This window comes from Pteropus vampyrus, unplaced genomic scaffold (genome assembly GCF_000151845.1).
Source record: "Pteropus vampyrus isolate Shadow unplaced genomic scaffold, Pvam_2.0 Scaffold301, whole genome shotgun sequence".
Taxonomy (NCBI): domain Eukaryota; kingdom Metazoa; phylum Chordata; class Mammalia; order Chiroptera; family Pteropodidae; genus Pteropus; species Pteropus vampyrus.
Window position 1 is genome coordinate 1,679,084 of NW_011889082.1, and position 19,056 is coordinate 1,698,139.

The 19,056-nt window shown below is 36.3% G+C and overlaps 1 protein-coding gene and 1 long non-coding RNA gene across 7 annotated transcripts in view; one reads left to right on the forward strand and one right to left on the reverse strand.

The window, feature by feature from the left end:
* Window positions 1-1,175: 1,175 nt before the first annotated feature.
* On the reverse strand, window positions 1,176-11,682 carry LOC111730099. 2 transcript variants are annotated; one of them, XR_002776557.1, is made up of 3 exons: window positions 11,598-11,682; window positions 4,160-4,287; window positions 1,176-3,028 (listed from the first exon to the last, which is right to left on the reverse strand). It is a non-coding gene; the product is annotated as an uncharacterized LOC111730099 (long non-coding RNA). The 2 variants fall into 2 exon arrangements; XR_002776558.1 differs by lacking the exon at window positions 1,176-3,028 and adding an exon at window positions 3,044-3,275.
* Window positions 11,683-11,903: 221 nt separating this feature from the next.
* The window catches only part of RFX3 (regulatory factor X3), a 254,136-nt gene continuing 246,983 nt past the window's right edge, over window positions 11,904-19,056 (forward strand). For 2 of the 5 annotated variants that reach the window (XM_023521264.1, XM_023521266.1), the window contains exon 1: window positions 12,420-12,543. The gene's annotated coding sequence lies outside the window, so the exon portion shown is untranslated. Of the gene's footprint in view, window positions 12,153-12,419; window positions 12,544-19,056 lie in introns of those variants that run through there. The other 3 variants (XM_023521268.1, XM_023521263.1, XM_011376666.2) reach the window with 3 other exon arrangements.

Sequence of the window (19,056 nt, forward strand, 5' to 3'; positions counted from 1 at the left end):
GTCAACACTTTGCTACACTCCCAGTCCATAGACAGTAGGAAAGTGACAGAGTTGTAAAGCGGACTGCTGAGAAAAAAAATGAGTCCCGACTTGGTGTGGGATGCCTTGTGTGGCTCAGATATTCTCAGTGCAGAGCTGATCAAGAAGGGACAATTTCTGTGGTGAGACTCTCAGTTGAAAGAATGCACGAGGAGCCTACATGAGAATGAAACAGCAGGCACCACTTTATTGTGGGGAGCGCATGCTCTTCACTAGGGGATCACATAGGCTTTATATATGTCAGAGAACAATAGTGGCAATCTGCCACACATGCATAATAAACAATAAGCTGAGTCATACTTACATAAGTTAGGCGCAGGTGCCCTACTAATGTAACATTTTAAATATGGAGTCCTATCCCTAGAGCCATGAGCCTGGATCACAGCCAGACCTGGGACCCACAGATATGTATACCCGAGTCCTCTGAGGAAGAAACAAAAGCATTTAGAAAGTCTATGCAGCTGCTAAAAAGTTTCCTAATGCTATGGACTGAATGTTTGTGCCCCGCACAAACTTTTATTAGAAATCCTAATATTCAATGTGATCGTATTAGGAGATGGAGCCTTTAGGGAGGTGATTAGATTATAAGGGTGAAGACTTCATGAATGGGATGAGTGCCCTGATAACAGAGGCAAATTAAAACCACAAGGAGAATAAAACACATCCATTAGAATAGTCAAAATAAAAGAGATATTTTAATCCTTCCCAAAAGGGTTGACAAGAGTGTGGATCACAGAACTCTCATACATTTCTAGTCAGAAAACAAAATGATAAAGGCGCTTAGGAAAGTATTCCAGCCGTTTCTTACAAAGCTAAACATACACTTACTATGTGACACAGAAATTTCACTCCTAGACATCTACCTAAGTGAAATGAAAACATGTGTCTATAAGAACACAAACAATCATAGCAATATCAAGTATAATAAAAAATTTGAAAACAAATTGTGGTATATCCATACAATAGAACACCACTCAGCAATAAAAATAAATATATTGCTGATATATACAATATGGATGAGTCTCAAAAAATATCCTGCAATGTAAAAGAAGCCATACCAAAACAAAACATAAACAATAAAACCTTTACATATTGTATGTTTCTATTTATATGGCATTCTAGTAAGCAGAAAAATAGAGTGACAGCAGATCAAAGTTTTCCTGGTGTCAGGGTTGGGGGTGAGGTAGGGGGTGAAAGAAGATTGACTACAAAGAGCCACAAGGGAATTTTTGATGGTGATAGAAATGTTTAATATCTTGATTATGGTGGTGGACAAATGACTGCGTACATTGCTAAAACTTATCTAGTTGTACACTTAAAACAGGTGATTATACTCTACGTGAATTATACCTCAATATAGCTGTTTTTAAAAATAATATACACTTATTTCTACCCCAAGATACTGATTATAAATGTACTTTTCAAATGTGTTAGATGTGTTAGCTGAAAAATTTGTTCCAAGGAGTACAAATTAAAAACCACAGTAGGTATAGGAATAGATTCATTTCAAAATCCCATCCTAATAAAGCTATTCTTGAGAATCAGTACTATTTATTGCCTGAAAGCAAACTGTGTGAGAGACATCATAGGTCTTTCACCTTCTGTGTTCTGTCTTCAGAACTTCTTGCTGTAAGTGGATAAATGGATCTCTTATTTATTTCTTTACAGAATTATAGTGTGTTAATATCCTCTGAGTAGATCCAATGGCCTTTCTGAAGCCTTTTAAGTGGCCAGATGGGAAGGGAATAGAACAATATCCACTGGTCCAGTTTTTTCCTCTTTCCAAACATTAAAGAAAAAAAAAATCAAGATGTCCTTAAAATCCCTTTTTTCCTCCAATTTCTCTAAGAGAGGGGTTAACAAAGCCCAGCAACGCTCTTAAAGCTCTCCTGCTGCTAAAGGGAGTGCAACGGAGACTGTCACCATAAGGACTGACTCCTGACTGAGAGCTGAGTCTTTCTCAAGAGAAATCTGACAATTAAGTGCAGAAGTTGCCCCTGGATTGCACCAAAGATTATCCCAGCTGGGGTTCTGAGAAGGACTCAGGCAGAATATGGCCAAGGGGAAGCCCCTTTGTGGCACAGATCTAAAACATCTTCTTGCTTTATGCAGCTGATCACAGCCAGATAACTAGAAAGAATGCATTTTAGACTTACAGAGCTTCACAAGAGCTTCCAAAGTAAAGTTACAAAAAATTAATTAGGAAGCAACACATTGTGAGTAAACAAAACCGTGGCAAATTTTAGGCTAAAATACGCAACGAAGATAAGATTGTTAAGTATGTAGAAAACTTTTCCAAGGTTTTCATTCTATTTGCTTTTCCTCCCTTGATGACTGTAGCACTGTTTCAAATTCAAGTATGATTCTCTTCTTTAGGCTGTAGCTTGTAAAAATAACCATATTCCCCATATAGGGGATGGTTGGGTATAGGAAGGATCAGATGGCTTGACATAGTGCTTAAAAGGGGAGACTCTGGAGTCAGATTCTATTCGTATGATTTAAATCCTAAACTCTACAAGGTGTGCTGTCTAGGGAAACTTATTTAATATCTGTGTCTGTGTACTTACAGAGGATAATAATAGTACCTACATATGGAATTATTATAGGATTAAGTGAAATAATGCACTTATAAAACTGAGAACAGTACCTAGCACATAGAAAATACATGTATTAATTAGGATTTGTTTCTGCTGTGAAACAAAAAACAAGATAGCTTCTTTTTTTTTTCCTCTCATGTAACCATAGATAGTAGAGGGCAGTATAGTGGACTCGTAATCACTAGGGACTTAGTCTTCTATTCTGTTGTCCCATATGCTTGACTTGGTCCAAGTTTACAGCATCCTCGTTCTAAGTAGCAGGTTAGAGAAGGATATAAAAGGATAAAGGGGCAAAGGACACAAGCAAGGTACCTCTTAAGATTTCTTAGAAGTGGCCCCATGAACACTTCTGAATACATCCCATCGATCAGAGTTTAGTCACAAGGCTCCATCTAGTTTTAATTGAGACAAGAAAAGGGAGTCTGAGGTCATTCTGTAGAAAAGATCCAGCAAAAAACAGAAGTAATTCTCTTATCATAGAGAAAGGGGAGACATAACTAGTAATCTCTGTCAGAGTGCTCCATAAATGTTAGCTATTATTGTTACTTTGTTACCTAGATGGCTCTCAACTCAGTCTGCAGACCTCATTGTTCTTCCCAGCCCATGTGATTTCTTTTGTAAGTGCCTTTCCACTTTAATCTGCCATTGAAAAATTTATAAAATTTATAAATACATTTATAAAACTATGCTCATTTAAAAATTTTCCTCTCTTCTCCCCTTTCTAATGTTCTGCTTAGAGTAAGTTTAATACTATCCTGATATTTATACTAAACTCATAATCTTCAGGTATTTTCTAATATATTGTCTTTCTTTTTCAACTAGTTTGTTATTAGACTGAATTATGTGTGAACTGAATCATGCTTCCTTCCCCCAAATTCATATGTTGAAGTCCTAACTCACTGTGCCTCTCAGAATGTGACTATAATTGGAGATGGGCTCTTTACAGAGATAAGTTAGAAAGAGTTCATTAGGGTAGCCCCAATCCAGTATGACTGGTGTCTATATAAAAGGATATGATTAGAACATAAACATAGAGGAAAGACCTAGCAAAGGCATAGAGAGATGGTCATCTACAAGTGAAGGAGAGAGGCTTCAGAAGAAACCAGTCCTACCAATACCTTATCTTGAACTTCTAGTCTTTAGAATTTTGAGAAAATAAACTTCTGTCGTTTAACCTGCCCAGTATGTAGTGCTTTGTTATGACAGCCCTAGCAAAACAATTCATAATTTGTGATTGCATTTGATATTATCAAAGTCCCAAAAAGAAACAGATGACACACTAGAAGGAGGGCACTTTCAGGAGTTAAAGTACAAAGGGTCTGTTTACTAAGATAAGGATATAGGGGAACCAAATAGGATGGTGCATTAACCTAGGGAGAAATGGAAGTATTATCACCCTTAAAGCTAAAGGTGAGGGGAAGGAGGCTTTTTCAGCACCTTTAGTGAAGGGATACAGGTATGTGGAAGCAACTTTGCAGGGAAGGAAACAGTAATAAATATCATGACCTCACTTTCTTCCCTACCTGTCTCCAACCTCCTGCCAATGCTGCCCACTGATGAAAACCATGTGGCTACGAGAAAGCATCGGAATGCAGTGATGCGGATGGTGAAGACCAGCCTTCCAGAAAGGAAGGTGGAGTAGAGAGTGAGTCTGGAGAAATAAAAAAAAAGATATCTAGCACAGAAGAACTTTCAGTTTTCTATCTTCTTTTCCTTGTTTACTACCTATTCTGCCCCACCCCGTATGTGCCCATAACCACTATTATAGTATATACAGCAGATCCTCGGTACATATCTGGATATTGAGTACTTTTCATGCTCAGTAATTTTCAAGTACTGTCAATATTTCCTTTCTACTAGTTTTTAGACTACATCCTCTTGCTATTATAGCCTTAATTATAGTCAATTTAAGTCTTAACTACATCTTGCCTCTAGGACTACTACTTCCCTCATGGTTTCTTGTTGGTTCATTCTCCACAAATGAAAAAACCAAGCACAACAACCCACAAAATCACAATACTTGAAAAAAGACCACAGTAACCATCTCAGTTGATTAGACATTCTGGTTACATTTCTCCTTCCCTCACCTTTATACTGCTTCATTATAGCTGACATCAGATTAAAATTGTGGATATTTAAGTAAGTTCCTGTCAACTTCCTTTCTAAAAGTGTTCCAGCCTACCTTATATGTTTCTGACAGGTAAGCATTATATCTTTTGAAGTCTACAATAAACTTTTAGGATAGTTCTTTTCCAAAGATGATTGCCAAATTCAGTAATGTGGCTTTTTCAAGTGTTGCTAATAATGTTTTGATTATACAACTAAATTAATGAAAATATTTTTATAAGAATTACTCTTATATTGTATATTTAGTTTACTCTTAGCAGTGATAATGCCTACTCAGATAAAGCTCCATTTTAGATCCACTTATTTATGCATTATTCATTTCTACCATCTCTATAGCTGGTTCCCTACAAGGTATTTTCTGGCTTTTCTAGAAACAGTGCTTTGTACTACATTGTTGGGACATTGAATCAGTACCGACTCAAAGAAAGTGACATGGTTATTTTATACAATTTTACTTTTTGTCTTTTTTGATTTGAGAATTTTAAAAAATTATTCATTTTCAAGAATAGGCATATTTAACCCTATGAAAAATCCCTTGTCAGAGACTTTTATATATCTTTTTAAATTATTCACATTAGCATTTCGTCTTTCATCAGTCTTCAACACAAATTAGTGTTCTTTAAGGGTTATTTCTTCTGGGTGAAGGATGATATCGCATTTAACAGAAGTCTATAATTATTATGTCATACACTTGAAGCTACAAATAGGGTATCTCTATAATGTAAATCGTTTTCATTTTTTTTATCATGTGTAATATTATAATGATGTAAAGATTGTTGTGCCAAGTTAGGGTACTGAGTTCTAGTGCACTTAAGTCATCATCTTAGAAGATAACTTTTCTATTTCTTGATTAGTTTTTACTGATCTTTATGAAACTAGTATCCAAAGTTCATTGTAATTTTGTTATCTTAGGGGATTTCTAAATTTTCTTGTTAACCACCCACCCCAATCCCCAGGAAGAAGTAAAAGCAAACTAGGACAAATTGTGTTAAATTCAGTTTTCCTAGTATTTTTCAAGTCCATTTTATTCACTAAGCCCAGTGTTCAGGACTTACATGTTTCTCAAAAAAATCTTTGAAAATGTTGGGGATCTGAAAAAAAATGTTGACTTTAAAACAGAAAAACTGCAAATCAAAATGAATGCTTAGATGTCTATAAAACTAACCATTATGCCATTTATAAATTCTTAGTTGTTTTTAATGTGCTATATGGGTGCGTTTTAAAGTTTGATATACGGGACAAAAGGTCTCCAAAACCAAGTTCTAATCAGTACTTTCACAGTAAGTCAGATCTATGAAAGTCTTAAAAATGACCTTAATTTCTTTTATAAAAGTACTAGGTAAAATTACAAACAGTGCTTGGAGGCAAGTGTTTTAAACACTGCATTGTACAAGGTATATTTTTATGTTCCTTGTCCCTCAAATTTTTTGGAAAAATATTCTATGCACATAAATTCCTTCTTTTGAAAACAAGGGCATCAAAAGACAAATTCATGTAATTTGAATCAATGATCTTTATTTTTAATATATTAGAGGCTGAGGTAAGTTGGAAAAAAAAATTTAGAAAGGTAAAAAAAATCAGTCATATGCTTTAAGAATTAACATAAGTAGTAAAAAACAATTTAAATGTAGGCTTTATAGTATATTGTGATGGTGGGGGGAGGGAGGGTGAAAGGTATGACATGTTCCAGTGGGAAGATACTTTTGGTACACTTAAAATAGGAATAATGGCCCTACAGGAGCTTGGGAGAAGATTTTTCCAGACTGCATATTACATTAAAGGGGGAAGAAAGAAAGGTAAAGGGAGAGAGTCAACTTAAGAATTCCTTTGGCAGTTGAAGACTTTGGATCAAATAACACCATTTTCTGATAAATATTTTTGATAATAATTGAATAAGTTTTCAGCATATATTATTGACATTAATTGCTGATTAAGTTATAAGACTTAATCTCTAATACAGTCCATTACCTTATAAAAATCTACTTGAGGTTCACAAAATTCTTAAGAAATGCTGGTAGAAGTATCTATTAACTTTATTTATAGTATTAATTCACCAAAAAGAATTCCTAATTTCACAGAAGTATTATGTGAACATATATGTTTAGCATTTTGAACCAATTTACCTGTTGTACCATCTCTGAAAATCCATGAAAATAAGAATTTTAGAATTGTGATCATTAAAGTCTTTCAATTCTTGATTTATAAATGTTCCCTTCCACCTTCTAAAGCCTTGAGTCTTAAATGTTCTAGAGTTTACATGACTTTCTCAACCCTGTTACAGAGTTAGCACCAAAATCTTTCAAATAAATACTCCTGTTACCTCAGAAGACAGTTATATAATCTCTACTGTTTAGATTATTGCAATTCCACTAGAAAAATAGTGAAAATTTATCTTTAATTATCTAGAGTTCACCTTAAGCACTCAAAAGCAATTCTTTAGGTTTCTAGATGTATTCAGTATTATCAAGTGGCAGAAATCATTTCTCTGAGCAGCAACTCAACATCATTTACTGTATGGTTACACATATTTGAAGATATTTATTTTCTCTGCGGTGTTGAATGAAAATATTAAGAAAAAAGTGAGTTAATTAGGTAATAAATACTTCTATTCATGATTTCTGGGGTTTGGTGGCAGGTATTATCAACATATAATGCATATATAATGTGCATTGTATTACAATTTTGATAATTGCTACTGCACCTAAAACAAGAGCTGGAACAGTACTTTCTAATATAACAGAACTTCTAGAATAAACGTTCTGTATTTGCTCTGCCCAATTTGGTAGCCCCTAGCCACATGTGACTACTGAGCACTTAAAATGTGACTAGTGTAAATGCAGAACTGAATTTTAAATTAAAAGCCGCATGCAGCTAGCAGCTACCAAGTTGGACAGTACGGAACATTTCCATTACCCTAAATTGTTCCTTCATGCTCCTTTCCAGTAAATTCCACATCATCACCCCTGCCATCATAGGAAAACACTAAATATGTATTAGATTTTCCTGTTTTTGGACTTTACATACGTGGATTTGTGCCTGCTGCGTATGCACTTGTGTGCGCACGCGCGCCTGGCTTCTTTTGCTAAACATTAATGTTTTTGAAATTCATCCATGTTTTTGTATCATTAGTCAGTTCCTTTTACTGCTCAATAGTATATTCCACTATATGGTTATATGGCAATTTGTTTTTCCATCCTCCTACTGATAGACATTTGGGTTGTTTCCAATTACTTAGTTTTAATGCTGCAAATACTGTATTTGATGTTCTGCATTAACTGAGGGGAAAAGCTGCATGTGTAAATCAAATATATTTCGATCTTGAGAAAAGGTAGTCAACTTATGATTCTATTATCACCTTTCTGTGCTGGGGTAAAAATATAACTCCAGATTACATATAAAGATGGACATACCTCAGGACGGCTAAACAAACAGTTGGTTTGTATTACTTAAAACACAATTAGAAAGACAAATCTATCAAAAAAAATAAATAAATAAAGCAATGTTTTCAAAACCAGAGTATACTTTCGGTGGGGATTGGTAGAGTTGGGGATACTTTAGAGAAGAGTGGAAAATTATGTATAGTTTTGAATTACCTAAGCTTTTATCATTCCCTTATTGTTGCTCTAATATTGCTCTATCACTTTATTATTTGTAATTATCATACATCCACCAAATTTCATATCTAGTGAAGGCACTTAGTAATCCAGTAGTCAAATCCCTCAGTGCTCTGCATATCCTAAGTAGTCAATTAATATTGGTTGAAATGAAACCATTCATTTCACGTATGAAACTAAGACTCTAGGAGTCTCTCAGTCGAATACAATCGGATATGAATCAAGCGGAAAAATTTTAAACAAGTGTGATTTCTGCTTTATAAAAGGCTTCACCACAAATTCTGTGGTAAGCTGGCACAGACCAATATACATTAATTTTCAAAAGTCTCATACATACAATTTTTTAGAAGTAAACCTATCACATATCAATATTTTTTCATAAGCAGCTTTTCCTTCTACAAGCATTGTTAATTTATCAGTTCTTGAATATTCAGTAGATATCAATAGGAGAAAATAACCTCATAGATAATGTGGAAAAGGAAACTTACCCTTAAAAATGTACTAATTTTATAAAGTATATAATCCATATAAATAATCAGGGCTTCATGTTTTTCAAGTGGTTCAGATACATATGTGATAATCAATGTCCCTACCAATCAGTCCAAGCTAAGACCAAAAACAATACAATTTCAAAGGATACAACATTTTAAATTCATAGATATTGACTTTGAGCATTTTATAGATAGGAACTATGTCTGGCCATTTTAGGTACTCAACAAATAATTATTGCATTGACAGCTTATTGAATTTGTTAAGGAATGTAAGATATTTTTTGGTTAGGTAATTTTTCTTATTGAGTCCAGTGTGTAATGCATTGGGTAAATATTAGATACTGCTGAGTCTTTTCTGTGACTTCTCAACAAATAATTTATTTCTGAAATACATGTACGACATATATGAAGATGCAACTATACAGCTTAAAAACGACAAAAAGGTGATGCTATCATAACTGACTATAGGCAAAAGGATTTCTAGGTTGATATAGCACAAAATACATACATATATAATCCCGCGTGTTTCTGAATCTATAGCTTGAACTTGTATCTTGGTTATTTTATTCAGTACGGTGGTAACACTGAAAAATTCATATCATAGTAACCTGTTTAGAAGTCATAAATCAACTATACTAAAACAGGGTAAAATATTCTAACTCTTAAAGAACTTACTTAAGGAAATTTATCTATTCCTGAGAAAAAGGCTATATGAAGGTTAAAAAAAAGTCCCTAAGCAGCTTAAAACTGATGTTACGATGTCTTTGCACAAAGGTCACACAGTTTTTCTAAAAGAGAGTTCCTCTAAGTACCTATTTACACTCTTGAGATAGTTTTGCTCAAGCTTCATTATGTGGTTTTCTTGCTTGCAGATTAAAAGCAGTAAATTAAAACCGTGGGGAGGATAATAGAACTATGTTCCCTGACAGCAGTAAGAAGCAACAACTGACAGTGAGGGAAGGGACAGGCAAACTACAACAGACAATAGAACTAAAAAAGCAGAGCTATTCAGAGCTGTGTAGTGTGAGCAAACAGTTCTGCACACCATTATAGGAATAGAAGACTCTATCTGTAAATGTAATAAAATGAACATTCATGACGATTACCAGTTTCATACAGCTGGAATGCATACCTTATTTTCCATGAGTAGTTCGAAATCATTATTCTAAATCTGAAGAGTTTAACTGCTTTGGTCACCACATTGTCATTTGTCTTAGTCTAGAAGGGTCTACTACTACGTTGAGTCATGCAACCTTTTAGCTTTAGCACTGTGCTCACCACCGTTCACTATATTGTAACACTATTTTAAGAATCTCAGTAACTCATTGAGATTACCGAAAGCTACATAACTTTCTTAAATCTACTATTTAAATAGTTGGTTCCAAAATACCCTTATCCAATATTCCATGGCACAGAGCAATAAGATAAATCAACTGATAATTTCAAGACTTTTGTTTTCGCTAAAATGACACTATACCTAATAGTGGTGTTGCGAAGATTAGATGTATGTAAAACACTAAGCACAAGGTCTGGGGCAGTAATGACCTCAGTAATGGTTGCTATTATTATTTTAGCGCTGTGAATTTATGTCTGCCGGAATCCCTTATATTGCAGGTGCAAAAATTAAGCCTCAAGAATGGAACTGACTTCCTAAAGGCTCTACTTCTAATGTTATTGTATTGGATAAGCAGCTTAGCTGCATGTGCTGGAGGGCTGGGGTACTGGCAAGGACCCAGGCATGTGCCTGTAGGACTCCCTTCTGCAGAGAATTAGAGGAGTGTGTTTGAACTGTGTGTTTGAATCGTGAAGTATCAGAGGCTGTGCGATACCAATAGCCAGTCGTGTGGTAACAACATCCATCACAGGCAGAAGCCATATGACTATCTCAATACAGCAGCTTGTCAAGTAGCCTGGGCCCAGGGCGAAGCAAGTAATAGGATAAGGGGTTGAGCTCAAACCCCGGTTCAGTCAACCTTAAAGAGGGACGAACACTTTACTTAAGAGAGAGCAGAAGGTAACAGGGAGCTAGAAACTGGGCGCTATCTCAAGCAGGTGTTGTTACCCCACCCCTCCACGCCTTTCGCGGCGGGGGACCGCTTCGCGTTTTCATATCCTCAGGGGAGGGCAGTTTCTTGCTGCTGACTAGCACTTACTCCCTGCCCCGCAGGTAGAGTGATAACCTCGCCTCTCCGTTCTGGAATGAGCCAGACGAGTTCGGACCTTCCCCCCTGCGCGCCACGACGCGGCGGGACAGCTGGCGGCCGGCACGCTGCCCACACGCGCTGGGGCTGGGCTGCCCTAAGATGGCGGCGGAGGCCGCTCGCTCCTGCTTCGCCGCCTGCGCTCCTCGGAGTCGTGGCCTCAGGAGGCGGGAGCGGGCCAGCGCGGAAAGCAGGAGGGCGAAGGTAGCTCGGACCCTGCAATGTAGTGCGGGTCCCGGAGCCCTGAAGTGCCCAAGCATGCTATAACACAGAAGGCGGTTGCAACTAGGAATACCGCCAGAGCCTCAGAAACGAAGGGGGGTGAGGGGGAAAGGGGAAAAAAAGGAGGGGGGGGAAAGCGGCACATCCGGGACCCTTCACCAGCCCCGCCCCGGAAATGACGCTTTAGGCGGGGGGGGGCGGTGCGGGGATCGCGTTTCAAGGTGCGCTCTTCCCTCGCTGTTGCTGGCCTGCCCAGAATGGGTCTGGCTTGCCCTCAACACCTTCGGTCCCTGAGTTAGCCCTTACCGTCTCAAGACTGGGGCCGCTTTGCACAAAGCTGGCTACTGGGACTGGCAGCTCTCTCCGCAAAACGCACCTCTCGCACCACGCCCCCAAATTCCCCGTCCAGTCTCGCCGGCGCGTGTAGCAGCGTACCTCAGAGAGGCCTCTGTGGCGACCCCAACCCCCGCCAGACCTACGAACATATACTCGGAGCCTTTTCTCGGAACCCAGGTGTCGCGGTCCCGCCAGCCCGGGAGCTGGGGCTGTCAGTCATGTCACTGGGCCCGCCCCTTCCGGCGACTCGCCGGGCCCGCCTCCTCCCCTCTTCCCTCCCCCACCCCTCCCCTTGCGAGTGTCTCCGTCTCCCTCTCGCTCCCTCTCTCCCTCTCTCTCTCTTTTGTGAGTTATAGCAACCGTTGCCTTGTGAATCAAGCGCCATAGTCACCGTAGTCCTGGCGACTGTTACCCATCAACAACAACTACTCCTGTCCTCCTCCTCCTCCTCTTCCTCCTCCTCCTCCCCACCACCACCACCATCTCCATCACCCACCAACAACACCACAATAATCCACAGCCAAGGTGAATATTCTTCGGTCTCTACATGTGTGTGGGAGCGTGTGGCTGCGTGTGAACGCGTGTGTCCGTGCGCGTGTGTGTCCGTGTGTGCGAGCCGAGTGTGGCTGTACGGGGGTCTCACTCCTGACACCGGGGCTGCGGCTGTGGCGCCGCTGCCGAGGGTTCTGTGCCCCGGGCTTGTTGACTATGGGCCGTGCGCGCCGCGGCGGGGTCGGGGGTGTGGGCGCCCGCCGCCTGCCGCCCCGGCCCGCCGCCCCGGCCCGGCCTGGCCCTCCGCCGCCGCGCTTCAGGGATGCGGCGGGAGCGCGGGGGGCTGCGAGCCGAGCGGGAGAGGGAGCCCCAGTTCTCCGTGGCGGATGGTGGAGCTCTCCCGAGGTCTGAGGAGGAGAGTCAGGTGAAGAGGGAAGGTTTTTTTTTTTTCCTTTAATTTTTTCTTTTTCAGAGCCGCTTGTTTCCTGCTTCTTTCAAAACCGAAATAGACAACAATGTGCGGGGTGGGGGGGACCCAAGAGGTGCTGTTTTGTTGTTGTTGTTGTTCACTTGTGGGGCCTTGTTGAGGGTCTTGTTATTTTTATCTTCGTACAACGGTGAACTTTTCCCATCTCCCATTCCCTTCATTTTTGCCCCTCTTTGCCTTGTGCTAAATGGGCTGCTCTTCTTTACCATCATCAGCTGCACCGTTTCCTTTTTTTCTTTTTAAACTGTGTTTTCTTTGTGCTGCAGTCTTAATATCCATTCAGCACTCTCCCCCCACTCCTTTCTTCTCCCCCCATACCGCTTACACACTCACACACACACACACACGCACACACACACTCACACACTCACGCTGAAACCTGGGGCCTCTTCGCTGGACTCTGCTACGCTGGGAAAGATTTTTTTTGAGTCTTTCCCCTCTTTTTTTTGATGTCTGTGTGTGCTTGTGATTTAAACCGGATGCAGGGCATCAGTGATACTTGGGTTAGTAGTTATTGACAGTGCTTTATCCTTCATGTGGAGGTGGGAGGGGTAGTAGTGAGGTTCCATTTCACTTTCATGAACCTCCTTCCCCCACAGTGGAGTGTTAACAATTTTCATTGTGGTTATAAGACTTTGTGCGTGATAAACAGGGAAAGGACGTGAAGAAGCTTTGTGAGAACTCAGTTTACATTGTTATTTATGACAGTTATGGTACTTTAAAGAGTTTTTTTCTCTTCATCTTCTCTGTTCGTTTTTCTTTGAGAGTTGAAATTGAAGTCAAGTTGTTCATAAAGAATGTATGAAGCTTCTCAACTTGAAACGTGTGTATATTTCACTTTCTTTATGGTTGTTAAAATCTAGGCATATGTGTACTTAACATATTATTTATTTTTGGTTTTTGGACAATGCCATAAACCTGATGAGAAGAGAGAAGAAGAGAGAACTTTCTCCTTTTTTAAGTCTCTTTTTAAAAAAATTCATTTTTCTCTGTAGATTTGAATACTTAACACTTCTCAAGTAATAGAGCTCTTGGTTAGAGGGAACCCAGTTTTCCATATCCTGAGTTTGTTCATTTTTCAGCCTATCGTTTAATTAATAGATTATCAGTAATGAGTTTTGATAATGAATGTGTGCTAAAACAAATAACTTATATTCGCACATATTGAAGTTTCCAATTTGGAATAAAATACTTATTTAAATAACCTTCTTCTAACTAATCATATATTGATTTACCTGACAGAGCAACCTGTGAATAATGTGATCGTATTAATTATTCTTGAGATTGTCAATGAGCAAGTTGATAATTGTAATGCTATTAAGGCTAATACTTTGTAAAATGAGAGTTGGGATTTTTAAAAAACTTAAAAAAAATCTTTCAATTCATTTCCTTGTGATTACTGTTTTAAATGCGGATGATATTTTGTTCTGAAAGAAGTCTTTCTCAGAGCACCCAAATTCCTTTATATTTATTCACCCCCTCTCCAACTTGAGTTTCATGCAAATCTCGAATACTAACTTGTATTTTTTTTCTGTTCAGATGAGTGTCATGCTTGAACACTTTTGGATGGTGAAGCTCCTGAGCCCTATAAACTCTCTCTGAAGTTAATAGGAATTTTGCTGTCTTGAAACAGTTTTAGACCTTATGACTTTTGCATAATAGGTTTTCAGCTGAGTAGATTATATGCTATAATGTTATGGTTTAATATTTTTATTTCATAGTGTCCAAGAACTTATTTGAGGCATTTCACTCATTTCACAGTTATCTCAGATTCAGTGATGTAAACTTCCATTCACAAGTTGATTTGAGAGCAGAACTTAAATTGAATTCTATTATCCATTTTTAAAAGCACATAGTATAGTATAAAGTTGCTGTTAGAGGTGCTTTGGGCTCACATATGTCAATATTATTCATATGGATTGAGAAAATAATAATTAGAAATAGTAGCAAATGACAAAATTTTAAGTTTAACACAAGGGTAAATACTTAGCGCTTCGTTTATTCTTTCTGTGATATTTTTCCTAGGAGGGACTATATTGTGTTTTGGTATTCTTCTGTGTTCTCAGTTTTAGACTAATAGAAATCTCTGAAAGTGAGTCACTACACTTTAAAACAAAAACTATTAAATAGGAGTCACTTGTAGCTTGTCTTTAGTAGCGGAATATCTGATTCATTTTATGCCATAATGCCTATCTCACTCTTTTTATATTGTTTTGCCTGTGAATTGCATTAACTGAGATAGGCATATTTTGTAGTACATTTTCATGTATAATATAGTAAATTAAAATGCATTCTTAAAATGCATCATTCCATAATGGTTTTATTATATGGGGTAATTATGCCTAATTTAAAAAATAGTATATCGTTCCTCCAGTGTTCAAATAGTTTTGTACTCCACTTTGATACTAAAAAGGTTTATAGTTTACAAGTTTAACTTACTTTAACCCTAAACAAACAGTTTTTTTTACCTTAAAGTTAATATGGTAAATTTTTTACCATTAAAAATTAGCAATTAAAAATGAGTGAATTATAAATCAAGATAGATTCAATGTATTATTTAAATGTCGTGTTACTTTTTGTTAACATGTTTCATTATTGTGGAGAAAGTTGATGTTGTGTGTGCTTTCCTCTAACTCCAACTGAAGAAATCAGTAGGTGGAGTATGATTTTTGCTTTTCAAATTTGAGAGAGAGAGAGAGAGAGAGAGATTGATTGAGATTGAGATTAAAAGGGCGGATATAGCATCAGATGTGTGGGAAGAGTTAAAAAAAAAAAAAAAAAAACTTGTCCAAACAGTAATAGTTACTTTGTTCTTGGTATTATAGTGAGACTATGTTACAAGAAATGAGAATACTAAAGAAGTAAACTTTTAAATTATGAAGAATGTGTTTTTTTCCCCTTTGTTTTGTTTCTATGTTGAGCATTGGCCTAAAAAGCTTCTACTCCTAGTTACTTTAAAAATAATTAATTTCCCTAATGGAACCATTTGCCTTTAACTATGGTATAAATTCCCAGTAGCCGTCAAAAAGCAGATTTTAAATTCCTCTCTGTTTACAGGTGCATAGTGTTCCCATATTTTGGAAATCCAAGATTAAGTGGATTTGACTAAATCTAGCTTGTTAGGGACAGATGGCTGCTTTAAACAGGTGTCACTTTCATTTCTAGTGCATTGTTTGGGACTTCCAGTGGTTCACAAAAGGGCTGTCTAAAGCAGGTGGCATCTTTTGCTTTGTCCTTAGTAAAATACACTTTGGAGTTAATTATTTTCCTAGGAAGAGTTTTTTCTAAAGTAAAAGTTTTGAATTATTCAAATTCAGATTTGTAATTTAACATAATTTTTTATTTCTGAATGTTATTCTATTTCCAAGCTGTAAAAGTTTCAGATCCTTTCACAAAACACTTAAAAATTCTTAAAAGTAATGGTAAATTCCTTTTGAAGCCAGAAAAAGTACCCAGGGGCACTTTACACAGTGAAATTTATCTGAAGCAAAAAGCCAAGGTAGATTTGAATAAAGTAAGATTTGTTTACCATGACAAGTTAACTTTTGCCATCGTATACTTAAAGAATTTTTTGGAAAGCATTATTTTACTTTGATAAATGGAAACCAGCATTGTTTTTGTTGCTTCATTATTTTAAATATTTTCAAACTAAAACATTTTCCTCATCTACTTCAGTTGTTACTATAAAGTTTTTAGTGCTTTTTTTAAATGAAAATTGTTTTTAAGCGTTAATGTTTAAAAATATGTACTGAAGTAAATAAAAGAATAATAACTTATTGATTTCTAAGATTCCTTTTTGCTCTGATTTTTTTTTGTTGGAATTTTATACATCTTATAACAGATGCACCAGAGGGTGCTGTGCTGTTTACAACATGAGATTACTATCACTAAGAATGTGAACTGATTAGAACTTTATTTAAAGAAAAAATTAATTATGTATTCACTCAAGCATATAATAGCCTTATTTTTATGGATTTTAAACTTAGTATACTGTCTTAATTGGCAGTTTTATATCAAAGCCTGCTTTTCTCTGTACTAATATATATTAGCACAACATAAAAATATCAAGATTGACATCTCTAGCATAGTCTAAATGTCAGCAGTAGTCTTGTAGGCAGGCACATTGATCATCTAATGCAAGTATTTAGTCTCCATCTCAAAAATCTAGTTTAACTTGAGAATCATGCTATTTTAGCAGTATGGCTTTGCACTTCGTAAATTTGGTACTATGGGCACAAATCATTTACTGTATATTATAACATTTATATAACATAAGTGATATCACTTTTATGGTATAATCTTTAAAAAAAAAAAAGCTACCTCAAAAGTATAAGTGGCAATAATACTTACCAGGCTAATTAAATCAACACCAACAATAATATTAAAAATTGTCTGGAGAATTTTAGTCTCTATTTCATGCTGTTGAAGTAGTCTGGTTTGAATATTTAATTGGGCTTTATTATCTGAAAAGTTTTAGATTTCATGCCTTACTCTGTGCCATATACTTCTAAACTGAAAGTGACGTATATTGTTTTCTCTACATGAATATTTGTTCAGTGAGAGTTTTTTATGAGAACTGTTAAATCCAATCTTTTGAGCTCTTCTTGCATTATTAATTTTCCTTCATCATCAGTATATATTCTAAAAGACATAACCGAAACAGTGGTAGTATCTTAAGTAGCTTAGAAAGATATGGTTACATCATTTAAACTTTTTTTTCTTTAGATAACAGATTTATCTGTACTGTTATCCCACATTTAACTACAATCAGTAAAATGTGATGTTTTTAAAAATTACCTTTTTTATAAGGCATAGGACTTCATGTGTTGGAATGCCACATACAAAAAAATCCGGAACATCAGTAGAGAATGACAATATTTTAAAATGCTAGTCTTGTTAAAGTAAGCCAGGCATTTGTCTTTTAAAATTTACAGTTTATCAGTTAGTTTGTGCCACTAAGATTTTTAGAGTACAAAACATTATTTCAAAACTTTTATATTTGTTTTATACTTCATGTCAAGGTATAATATGTACTTAATGAAAACAAATCAGTTAAAAACTGAAATATATTTAAAGTATCAAATATATGTTTTGTTATTTAAATAGATCAATGGAAGAAGTATATTGGTTAAAGAACACAGGCATCGGAGTGAGATTTCAGTTGATCTTACTAGGAACTTGGATAAGTTATTTATCTTCACTTAGCCTCAGTTTTCTCATCTGAAAAATAGGATCAATCTTACATGCTTTATGGGGTTCTGTGAAGATCAAAGTGGATAATTCATGTAATGTGCTCTGCTCAGTATTTGCATAATACATGCATAATACGTGTTGGCTTTTATTATTAGAGAATACTAGGAGATACTAATTTTAATCTTTTTTCCATCTAAGAATCATTTTAATATGCTCCTGACCATCTCTTTCCAAATGGGCTCTAAGTTTTGAAAGACTTTGCCCAGTAATCTACACTCATTAAATGATTATTCCCTCCTCCCCTCTTTTCAAAATAAATCAGAGATAAAGCTATCAACCACAAGTTTGGATTGTCATTTGATAACCAGTCTTGTCATTACACTGAATTAATAGGATATTAGCCCAAAATTATATTTTAGTTTTACTCTGTAGCCCTTATTATAATGGATTTCTTCTACAATAATTGGATAATTCTCCTGCTCCAGGAATTTTAGACTGAAAACCAATGATGCAACATTTGATAAACTCTTACAACTTCTCATTGTCCATTTCATTGTCCAATATATATTTTCCTTTTCACATGTTTTATACGAATTCACTTGAAAACATTTTGAGCCTTATTTATAAGCTTTATACAAAATAGTCAATATGTAATAATGACAATAAATAGTTGTATAAAGATGAGTTCATTAAGCAATTATTCTATGATTTTATAATGCACTGCTAACAATTTTTTAAGGATAGAAAAATGTGTGAGATCACCGCTAGTATACCTGTAGCAATAAGTAATTTTGGAATAATTTGCCAACCTTAATCTTGAAGTATAAAGTAACCTTGCAACATTATGCAGTAAAACAGAATATGAAATTGTAGAAGAAAAATGTCAACTTTGGCTCCATTTCTTTGAATATTAAAGATGTTTAAAGAAACATTTCAGTTGGCTGCTTTATATAAAGTTGCTATTTAGCAGTGTACTATGAATCCATTTAAGCATTTCGATTAAGAGTTGAATATTTTCTCATTTTAGAGTAATCTAAAATAGCTATAATCTTTCTAAAACTGGAAATACGATTTATACATTCCAGTTGAAAATTTATCTGAAACTTGTGTCATCTTTTTTGCTGAAGCATTGTGTATTGTACAGGCTTTTTGCTTGCTTTCCTTATCTTACCTGTTCCTATCCTCCCCAGTACTGTTAACTGTTTAATTAATTATATGACTTCTTTTACATTATTTTTTATATATGATTAGCTCCAA